Below are 11,749 nucleotides of genomic sequence, written 5' to 3' on the forward strand. Positions count from 1 at the left end.
AATTCATTACTGTTTATTTTGACACTGCACTCTAAAGACCATGGGACCTTTCCATCCATCTGTCTCGAAGCTAAAAAAACCTCCGTATGTGTTGCCTCCACTATTAGAATGTGAGTTCTTTTAAGGAAAGTCTGGTTTTTTTTCCTTTGTCTACCCAGAACTTAGCACAATGTCTGGTACATAGTTAATGCTTTGTTCAAGTTTGTCTGTTAACTGCTTTGCCATGATAAATGGCTTAATAAATGTTTTTTCTTCATTCATTTATGGTATTTCCTAAGCTTTCTTGACCTATTTGATGCATTTGACACAATCTCCTTCCTTCCTGCCAACTGTAGGTTTTCCTGGAAGCTGTGTCCTGGGACATCTTCTCTTCTCCCTCTACTCTCTCTTTCTTGGTAGTTTCATTAGATTTCTATGGATTTAACTATCATTTTATGCAGATGACTTACATATCTATATATTCACTCTCTCTCCCCTGAGCTTCAGTCCCATATCACCAATGATCTATTGGACATTTCAAAGTCTGTGTTCCAGAGACACATCAAGTTCTAAATATGCCAAACTAAATTTATCTTTCCCCCCAAATTCATTCTTTCCCAAACTTCTCATTTTACGTCAAAGACACTCCACTCTTATAGAGAAGGGGCTAGCCATTTCCACCAACTACCTACCAATTGCATCCACAGGGCAGGCAAGCAAGCCTAAATAAAGTAGTAAGGCACCTTGGAGGATAGACAGGAGGCATCATGTTCCAGAAAAGTCAAATTTCTATAATCACCTCATGTTCCTTCAGATCCCAATGGAGGCACCTCAGGAACCTGAATCCAAGAGCCTGCAAAATAGTTATACTTCCAGCACAGTACCTGCAGCCATTATCCTGGGAATTCACCACTGTTGAAATACAGCTTGGAAACTATTCCTGCAGATGCTACAGCCACAGATACCGAAGATGCAGAAAAAGTTCTTTCCACCAAAGTCCTTGGCACTGTCAAATGGTTTAACATAAGAAAATGATATATTTTTATCAGTAATAATAACATTAAAGGAGAGGCATTACCATCTACTTTGCCACTGTACCCTAAAGACCATGGAACCTTTCCATCTGCCTTGCAGCTAAAACCTTCCATATGTATTGTCTCCTCTATTAGAATGTGAGCTCCTTGAGATCAGAGACTAGCTTACTTTTCAATTTTTGCTTCTAACATTGAGCACAGTCCTTTGCATGTGGTGTGTACGTAATACATTTTCACGAATTCACTCATTCACCCATTATCCCAAGTTCATTAACTCAGCATTATCCTTGAATCTTCACTTTCCCTTACCCCAATCTAATAAAAATGTTGACAAATCCTGCCATTTCTATCTCTACATCAGATCTTTAATCTTGCCTCTTTTCTCCACTCATACAAGCACCACTTTGGTTCAGGCTCTCATCACCTCACATAGATTATTGTAAGAATCTCCTACTTGGTGTCCCTGCCTCAAAATTCTCCCCACTTCCTTCATCCTACACACTGCTGCCAAACTGAGTTTCCCTAAGTACAGATATAACAGTCACTGTCCTACTAAATAAATTCCAGTGATTCTCTGTTGTACCTAGGATGAAATAGAAACTCCTCTGTTTAGTTTTTAAACCCCTACACAACTTGGTCCCATCTTGTGATTTCATTCTCTTTGGACATTTTACCCCATCCTATACTCTGCCATCCAGGAAAAATGACCTTCTCTGTGTTTCTCTCACAATACAGTCCATCTCCCTCTTCCACATCTTTGCATTGGCCCTTCTCCTATGCCTAAAATATACTCCTTCCTTACTTCCATTTCATATGATTTCTCTCTTCCTTCAAGACAAAGCTCAATGACTACCCTGTTGGGTTTTAAAGCCTTTCATAACCTGTCCCCTTCCTACCTCTCTAGTCTTATTACACGTCATTCCTCTCCCTGTGCTCTGTGAGTTAGTGACACTGGCCTCTTTGCTATTCCTTAAACAAGACACCCCATCTCCTGGCTCCATGTATTCTCATTGGCTGCCCATTCCTGGAATTCTCTCCCTCCTCTTCTCCATCTCTTGGCTTCCTTGCCTTCCTTCAAGTGTCAACTAAAGTCTCACCTTTTGCAAAAAAAAAGCCTTTTTTGAACTCCTTTAATTTCATCAGCATTAAGGAATGCTGATGCCTTCCTTCTGACATTACCTGCAATTTATACTGTATATAGCTGGTTTGTACATAGTCATTTGAATGCTGTTTTCCCCATCAGAATGTGAACTCCGTGAGGGCTAGGGCTGCTTTTTGCCTTCTTTGTATTCCTAATGCTTAGCACAATGTGGGGCACAGAGTAAGTGCTTACTGAATGCTTGTTGACTTGACTTATATGAAGCTTTTCTTGTTCTCCCCACTTGCTAGGGTTTTCCATCCAAAATTTTGATGTAATTATTCTGTATTAGATAGATAGATAGATAGATAGACAGGTAGATAGACATCGATAGATATAGATATAAATGTGTGTGTGTGTGTGTGTGTGTATATATATATGTGTATATATATATATATATATATATATACGTATATATAAATATATATATATATATATACTTATTGTCTTTCCCATTAGAATTTAAGACCCTCCAAAGAGACATTATTTCATTTTTTCTTCTTGCATCTCTAGTGCTTAGAATAGTACCTGGTACACTGGAAGCTCATGTAAATGTTTATTGATTGATTGCTAACGTATCCAATTTCCTGATGTATTGCTGCAGCGCTAGGCTCTCAAAGCCATTATTACATTCCCTTCAGCTTTGTGATGCCATCATTTACAATCAATTCTACATCATCCATACCTGGATTACCCATTACTTTACCTGGCAAATTTTTAATCCCATGCTAACTTCCCAAGCTATTGAGCAAACTAAAGAACTATAAATTACTTTTCTGTACCATCAGCAAGTATGCACTTAGGAGGACAAGCATATTTTAGTATTATCATGGAAAAGCAAAGTGAAGGAGCTAAATCTGTTGTAGTAAACATTCTAATAATGGAATTCTAAAACCTAAAAGAAATGATTTGTTAGATTACTTGCCAGCTTGGCTTTTCTTTACCATTGGCTGACCATCTACATTAGTCTATACAGCATGCAATCTAGGGTGTATTTGAATGGACTCTTTAGCTCTTAAAGTCAGCGCTCATTATTCAAATTTTCTGAGAACTTACGGGCGTTTCTCTAAGATGGAATTCACCATAATAATATAAAATCTTTCCAATCTGAAGGTTACAATATATTTAGGTGTTTAGGAGTAGAAAATAATACAGAACAAGCGGACAAAAATCTATTAGAATTCTTCTCATCTTAAAGAGAGTATATTTCATGATAGTGCTCATTGGCATTTCACAATGACCCTTGATTTTTTTTAATTGAGGTCATGTACTCTGTAAGTCACCTGCGCTATTCTCTTTTCAGTATGTCTGACAGAGAGCGCCAGTGTGTGGTGAGTTGCAGTTTCTGAAGCTGCCCCTGCTCAGATCAGGTTTGACTTCGATGTTTTTGTTTTTTGTTTTTGTTTTTGCTTCAAATTTATTTGGCATATTGGCATATTCTTGGTTTGGTTTTCACATGCCCAACATCTCTGGGAATACGTTATTTATAAGTGGAAATAATGTAGCGTAACCTTTCCATTTAAAAGATTAGTAAATGTCCATCACAGTTGAACAAGGCAAAAGTAACAGGGGGCCTTGTGAATAAAGTGAAACAAAATAAATAAATAAAGCTCTGAGAGGGAATGGGGCTACAGATATTTATTCTTTTCTTGGGATCTAAAGAGATCTGGGTCAGAAAGTTCACTGTGTGCTCATTTAATTCACTCTCTTTGAATAACCACACAATAGAAAATAGGTTGAAAGCTGAGAGCCTGAAAACAAAACCTTTGCAGATAGACTATTCTGCGGCTGACACTTAGTGGTAACTGTGCAGTACTACAGTTTTTGACCTGTGTTCCAGGAATCCTCAGGAACATGGCTTGACGGGTCAGTTTCTGGCCTGGGTCTGAGCTAACCAATGTCCCCTCAGGAGTGGGGAGCATCTTTTTGGTAAATGCTACCAGGCTCTCAAGTACTTGGAGCTTGGCTTTATTTCTTCCCAAGTTTAAACTGGACTATTTGATTCGTCTGTGATAGTGTCACAAGGAAACTCCAAAGCATGGGAAGAAGCAGATAAACATAGGTTTTATTCCTCAATAGACAGAATTCTCTCACTTAATTAAATCAAGGGTGATTAATATGAATGGAGACTGAGGAGACTGCACTGAGGAAAAAAAATCATGCAAGAAAAAATTTTAAAGTCTACATGAACTTTAAAGCTGATTTAAGAGAAGAAAGAAGAGTAGAGGGTCCCCCAGGGGCAGTGCAGGTAGACAAGATGAGAGAAACTAGCGAATAGAGGTCTACAATTTTGAGTAGCATTCAGGGAAAACAATGAAAATTTGGGGAGAACTAAGAATTTATTTTAACTAATAGCTCTGGTTTCATCAGCCACTCAGTTTTTGTTTGTTGTTTATTTTGTTTTTATCTGAGCTACTAACAGGGCATGGGTTTTAGCTCCATTAGAATCCTAGGTCTGGAGCTAGCTGAGGTCAATATTGTCCAATCCAATCATTTTATAGTGAGGAAACATAAGCCCAACAGGTTAAGTGACATGCCTAGATAACAGGAGGGATAATTGACATGCTTTGGCCACATAATGAGAATATGAGAGTCATTGGAAAAGACCCTGATGTTAGGAAAAATTGAAAGCAAAAGAAAAAAGGGGGATGGTGGAGGATGAGATGGATAGATATTGTCATGGAAACAATGAACATGAGTTATGCTGTGGTCCATGGGGTCACAAAAAGTCAGACATGACTGAATGACTGAAAAACAACAACCAACAACAAAATTGGCATAGCCAGAATTTGAACTCAAAGCCTATGATTTCAAGTTCATCCCTCTTTCCATTGTCCCTTCTGGTACAGAGGGCAAAAAGACTGGCAGCAAAAAAAGGTAAAACAGGGCACTAGATTATTGAACCCTGGACTTTTAAATACTAGCATTTAGAACTGGAAGGAACGTTAGAGATCATCTGTTCAACTCCCTGAGTTTATAAATGAGGAAACTGAATAGCAATAGCAGAGCTAGGATTATAACCCAGATCCTCTTTCTCCAAATCCAATGTTCTTTCTACTAAACTCATGGCAAAGCTGAACATCAACTGTGAATTGCATTCAGCAAGGCATTAGACTTCTCCATGTGAACCTTGGCCCAAAGACTCAAGCAACTAAGATCAGCTACTTCCAACTCAGTCTTAATGATGACCACACATTTATGACAATAAAAGAAGCTACATCAGCAGCAAAATAAATAAATAGATAAACTGGATTTGAAAAGACAGAAAATTTGCAATACTGTGTTCTTATTACAAGACATTTAACATCTTTGTTGTTCAGGTTTTCAGTCACATATGACTCTTTGTGAGTCCACCTGGGATTTTCTTGACAAAGATACTGGAGTGGTTTGCCATTTCCTTTTCCAGCTCATTTTACAGATGACAAAACTGAGGCAAACAGGGTTAAGTGATGAACACAGGTCCTCTTGACTCAAGGGCTGATGATCCACTGTGCCACCCAGCTGCTATCATCCCTGGCAGAAGTCTAATAGGGCAACTCAAAATCGTGTTGAAAGCAGATTTGATCACTGAGTAATAATACCCACTGCTTTCACTGTCCAGTGTTAAAGCATTTTAGCATCCTCTTCTCTGGTCATATTCCACCCAAATGACCTTTTCCTTAAGGAAGTTTCACATTCAGTTCTCGTTTTCAGAAAATCATAGATTAAGAGCTATAAAGGACCATGGAGATCATCATAATATATTGCTTGGCACATAGTAAGCATTCTGCAAATGCTTGTTGTCATTGTTGTTGTTATCTAGTCCAACCCTCTCACTTTACATTATGAAGAAACTGAGGCCCAGAAAGATTAAGTTATTTGCTTTAAGTCACATAGGTAGTATATGTCAGAGCTGGGATTTGAACTCACATCCTTCAACTCTCAAGTTATGTGCCATCCATCTTCTGTCTTTTTCATCCTTTCACTCAACCCAAATGAACAATAACTAATGCCTATCCAGGCCTTTCAGAGACTCATCTTTAAGTAAAGATATCAGGGTTTGCCTCCTTCTCTGCTCTCAACATCCCAACCTCCATATGAAGACATTATGTTCAGAGGGCTCCATTTCTAGTCCCTTTTCATCTAGTAGATAATACATGCCACCTCAAATACAAAAATATCAGATGAGAGTTTTCAGGGAGGTTTCTCAGTCAAGTAAAACTTCAGATCAGCTCATTAATGTCTTGGTTTATTGTTTGGAAGTATTCAGTTTGGTTCACTTAAATACGGTTTTTCATCATTAAACATTTCTTAGTCCTTGTCATTTTTTACCTTTTGCAGCAGTCAGCACTTGCGATTCCCCCTTCCTCCTGGATGGGCTCTCTCACCTTGGCTTCAGTTGTGCTGTTCTCTCCTGGTTTCTTCCCATTTACCTGAATCTTCTTTCCTGGTGTCCTTTGAAAGGTCATTATTCTTCTCCCATTAAGAATGGCTGTGCTCGGACTATTCCGATTGCATCCAGCTCTCCTGCATCGACATGATGAGTTTCACTACCGGCTCCACCACCTTCTTCACGAATTGATGCTCCCTGGGCTCTGTCCAGGTGCCCAGCCACTGGGTCCGGCCGGCCAGCAGCGCCAGCAGCGCCGCCAGCAGAGTCTATGCAGGTGCCGGTGGTTCTGGCTCCCGAATCTCTATGGCCGGCACCACCAGGTTCCACGAGAGCTGGGGGGGAGGGGCGCGGTGCCTGGGGCCTGATGGTGGGGCTGGTCGGGATCGGGGGATCCAAGGGGAGAAGGAGACCATGCATGACCTCCTCACCTTCTCTCTGGAGAGTGTGCAGAGCCTGGAGACCGAGAATTATAAACTAGAAGGGAAACTCAGGGAGCATATGGACAAGAAGAGACCTCAGATCAGAGAAGGGGGGCCCTGTTTCAAGATAATTGAGGGTCTGTGGGCGCAGATCTATACAAGCTCAGTGGACAATGCCAGAATCATCTTACAGATTGATAATGTCCTATGGTGTCTGATGACTTCAGAGTCAAGTAGGAAGCAGAGGTGGCTATGAGACAGTCTGTAGAAAGTGACATCAACAGTCTCCAGAAGGTCATTAATGACACCAAAGTGATCAGGCTGCAACTGGAGACAGAGATTGAAACCCTGAAAGAAGAGCTGTTCTTCATGAAGAAGAACCATGAGGAGAAGGTGAATTCTCTACAAGCTCAAATTGCAGACTCTGGGATGACTGTGGAGGTGGACTCTCCCAAATCTCAGGACTTGGGCAAGGTCGTGGCTAATATCTGAGCCCAGTATGATGCTCTGGCTCAGAAGAACAAAGAGGGGCTTGACAAATACTGGTCCCAGCAGATCGAGGAGAGCACTGTGGCAATCAACACAAGATCTGAAGAGGTGGAAGCAGCCTGAAATACTGTCACCGAGCTGAAATGTACAGTCCAGTCCCTAGAGATTGACCTGGATTCCCTTCGAAATTTGAAAACCAGCTTGGAGGACAGCCTGAGGGAGGTGGAGACCTGCTATGCTATCCAGATGGAGCAGATCAATACAGCCCTGCTACACCTGGAGGCAGAGCTGGGGCAGACATGAACAGAGGGGCAGCACCAGGCCCAGGAATACAAGGGGTTCAACATTAAGGTCAAACTTGAAGTAGAGATCCACACCTATAGAAACTTGCTGGAGAATGAGGAGTGCCTTGGACAACAGCAGCAGTTTCTTACATAAGACCAGCACTCGGAGGACTGTACACAACAAAGTGGTGGCAGAGACCAATGACACCAAAGTCTTGCGGCATTAGGGCCATAAACTGAAGACCTGGACTGAGTCAGGAAGTTAATAAAGGCTCTTTAGTTGCTTAAAAAAATGGCTATGCTCCAAAGTTCTCCCTTGGGTCCCCTCTGTCTGTACTTTCTTCTTTGGTGATCTCACTTAGCCCCATTATTCCAATGATTACTTCTTTGCAGAGAATTCTCAAATCTATGTGTTCATCCCTAATGTCTTCCCTGAACTTAAATCGTCCACCACTAACTGCCTAATGGATGTCTCTACTTGGATATCCCACCAACATCTAAAATCTAGCATCCATCAAACTTAACCTGTAATTTTCCCTCCTATACTTAACCCTTGCCACTAAATTCCCCATTTCTCTTAAGAGCAGCACAGCCCACCAATCTGCAGGCTCAAAATGAGGAGCCATCTTTGAATGTTCCATTTCCCTCATTGTTCCCTCTCCAGCCAAACTGTTGTCAAATCTCATAAAATGTGTCTCTACAAAATCACCTGTATCTTTCCCCCCCTCTCTGCATATATAGGGCCACTAACCAATTCATTCCTTCATCATCTCATTTCTGGAATGTTGCAATAACCTTTAATTTGTTATTCTTTTTTTTCAGGCTCTCCCCTTCTCAATTTTCATATAGCTGCCAAAATAATCTTACTGGTGTACAGGATAACAATATTTCCTCACTCAAAAGCCTTCAGCGGTTTCCTATTGCCTGTAGGAAAATATGTGAATTCCATTTTAAAAGTTGTATTCTTTCCTTTTACATATCATATTACATTAATTCCCAATATAATAACCAACCATTATCACCAAAGAACACTTCCTGGTACCAAGATGAACAGTTAAGCAAAGCTGACAAACATAGTACATGCAACACTCAGTACCCATAGCTTCTCACCTCTCTACCAAGAGGAAGGAAGTGTGCTTCATCATCTCTTTTCTGGGATCGTTTGGTCACTGTGTTTAACCTGACTTTAACCAACATCTTTATTTACATTATTTCATAATTTTGCATATTATTCTGCTATTTCTGTTTTTTTTTCATTCCACATAAGTTTATACAAATCTTCTTATGCTGAATTGTTTCGGTAAAGGGAGTTTCCTCATCCATTAGTTACCCATATCATTGAAATCAGAAGTCTGGTCCCTATTCCTATTTCCAGTGACTATATAAATGATCTTTGATATAATGTAGAGGGTAAGAGAGGTGCCTCAGAATTGGAAAAGAGTAAATGCTGTCCCAATTGTCCAGAAAGCAAAGAGAAGAAAATCTTCAAACTACATGCTACTGAGCTTGCCTCTGGCCTCTGACTAAATTCTAAAAAGTATTATTTAAAATCTGGGTAGTAAATATGTAGAAAATGAAATAATAGGCACAAAGATCTAAAATCACTACATCAAGAACATGCCATGCCGGACAAACCTTATCCCCTTTCGGGGCAGGATTCCTTGCGCAGGTTGATGAGGGGTATGTCAGATTTTATCAAACATTTGACAAAATCTCTCATGCTCTTCTTGTGGAACTGATGGAGATATGTAGGTTAGATGATAATAGATTTAGGCAGATTCAGAAATGGCTAAAAAAGTAACCATTAGTGGGTTGATTTCAGCTTGGACCAAAATCTGTGGTGAAGTTCCACTCCCATCTATCCTGAGCAGCACAGCACAGTTGATAGACTTATTGAAATGGAGTCAAGAAGGTTTGGGATCAAATACTGCCTGTGATGCTTTGCAACTATGGGCCCATGATCAAGTTATTTAACTTTTCTGAGCCATGGTTTCCCATAAAATAGTAATAACAATTTCTTCAGGACTTATCTGGATCAGGATGTTGAGGGGCTTAAACAAAATAATATATGTAAAGGTCTGAACCAATGTGGAGCTCGGCCTGTGGAGTTACAGTTAAGCCTGACAAAGCCTCACCAGCAGAGCAGGAGCCCTCAACACTGATGGATGTGCTAGGAGAGATTAAAGAACTGGAGACTGAGACCTGACCAGTGCTAGGCAGTAGAATCTCCAAGAAGCTCTCTTACCCTCAAAGCTTTGCAAAATAATAACGTTAAAATCCATCACTGCATGCTCACAGCATGTACAACCCAAAAGGCAAAGAACTAGTAAGACTGTATTTAGCATGTAATTCAGAATACCATAAAAGTCAGAAAGAAAGAAAAAAAGAAAGGGAGGGAGGGAGGAGGGGAGGGAGGGAGGAGGGAAGGAAGAAGAGGAGGAAGGAAAGGAGAAAGAAAGAAAAAGAAAGAAAGAAAGAAAAAAGAAAGAAAGAAAGAAAAAAGAAAGAAAGAAAGAAAAAAGAAAGATGGAAGGAAAGAAGGAAGGAAAGGAGGGAGGGAGGGAAGAAGTAAGGAAAAAAGGAAAGAAGGGAGGAAGGAAGGAAGGAAGGAAACAAATGCTTGTTTTGATTGTGGAAATATGCAGTTTTAAAAACTGTCAATCAAAGGATTTCTTTTAAAAAAAAGGAAGCTGGATGCAAGGAATAAATACAGTGACAATTTTGGGGACTGTATTATCTTTACAAGAGACTTTATCCCGATCCTAAAGGTGAGATTCCAGATGAGATGGTCTAGAGCATAGTTTGGGAAGATTGGTTCCATGGAAGGCATCTTAGATGTCATTGCTCCGGAGAATGAGGATTGCCAAGAGTTGGCAGGCCAGTTCTTCACGAAATGTCCTTCCTTTTTGGAGCCTTATGTTGCCCAGTTGGTAGTACCTACAATCACCCAATAAAAACTGCTGAAAATGATGAGCCAGAGCTGAACATGAATTGAATGAAAAATCAGAAAGTCATTAAGACTGAACATCATGCAAATTATCATGAAAATATCCACCATAGAGAATGTCTAGACAAGGGAAAAGAGATTTTCATGGTAGAGAATAAAGCAAAGCCATTTGATGAGCCATCTCCCAGCTTTGGTTCTGCTCTACAAAGAGTTTCCATGAATGAACAGCAGAATACAAAATCACATTCAGGCTGAAAACTGGAAGATCTGAGAACCAAAAGGTACATAAAGGAAGAAAGATACTAACATCTATCGTCCCCTCCTCAATAGGTATAACAAGTTGTGTATTCATTTCAACTATATGAAAATATATAGAGATCTAGCTAGGAGAACTATTCTTGCCAGATGACCCATATGTCCTGGTCTATGAGAACAAAAGCAAAAGTGACAGGGAACAGAGGAAAGATACCCTTTAATGGCTATACTTAGCAGCATGAATAGAGGCCAGCAAGTAGAATTTATCTGGGAACAGAATGATTTAAAGATTGAACTTAAAGACTGTCTCAAGAGATTTACTGAGGAAAGAATGGTTCTGAAAAGGACACAGTTCTATGAAGTTCTATCGAGAATTTAGTCAAGAAACTGACTAGTTAGTTGGGAAGGAATATCGCTGTGAATAGACTAACACAAAAGCTTTTAATTTCAGGCCAAGTAGGAATGCCAAAATAAGGCAAATTTTTAGCTGTTTGACTTCCTCTTCACCATACTTGTCTCCAGCCTCACCCAGCCTTCCACTGTTACCAACATTCTATTACTTTAATGATGACTATGAAGATTCCAGTTTTACTGCCATTGATTCCTATTTTGGATCAATTAAATGTAAGTCTGGTATTGACCCTTATTTCCTACAGACTCCCCCCCCCCCATTATCAATTATGGTTTTTTTTAAGTTTTGGGGAATTTGATTTCATTTTAAGGAAAAGTTGCCAGGGTTATAGCTCCTTTGCTCTTGCCTAGTACTGGGTATTAAATTTATTAAATCCTCATGGTTATTTTTGGATTTTTAATGTCATCAAGCATTCTCATG

At 39.9% G+C, this 11,749-nt stretch overlaps 2 pseudogenes; both read left to right on the plus strand.

The window, feature by feature from the left end:
* The first annotated feature begins 6,667 nt into the window (after positions 1-6,667).
* LOC118834753 lies at positions 6,668-7,942 on the plus strand (annotated as a pseudogene).
* A 1,395-nt stretch (positions 7,943-9,337) lies between these two features.
* On the plus strand, positions 9,338-11,296 carry LOC118837124 (annotated as a pseudogene).
* Positions 11,297-11,749: the final 453 nt, after the last annotated feature.

The sequence above is a fragment of the Trichosurus vulpecula genome, chromosome 1 (assembly GCF_011100635.1).
Source record: "Trichosurus vulpecula isolate mTriVul1 chromosome 1, mTriVul1.pri, whole genome shotgun sequence".
Taxonomy (NCBI): domain Eukaryota; kingdom Metazoa; phylum Chordata; class Mammalia; order Diprotodontia; family Phalangeridae; genus Trichosurus; species Trichosurus vulpecula.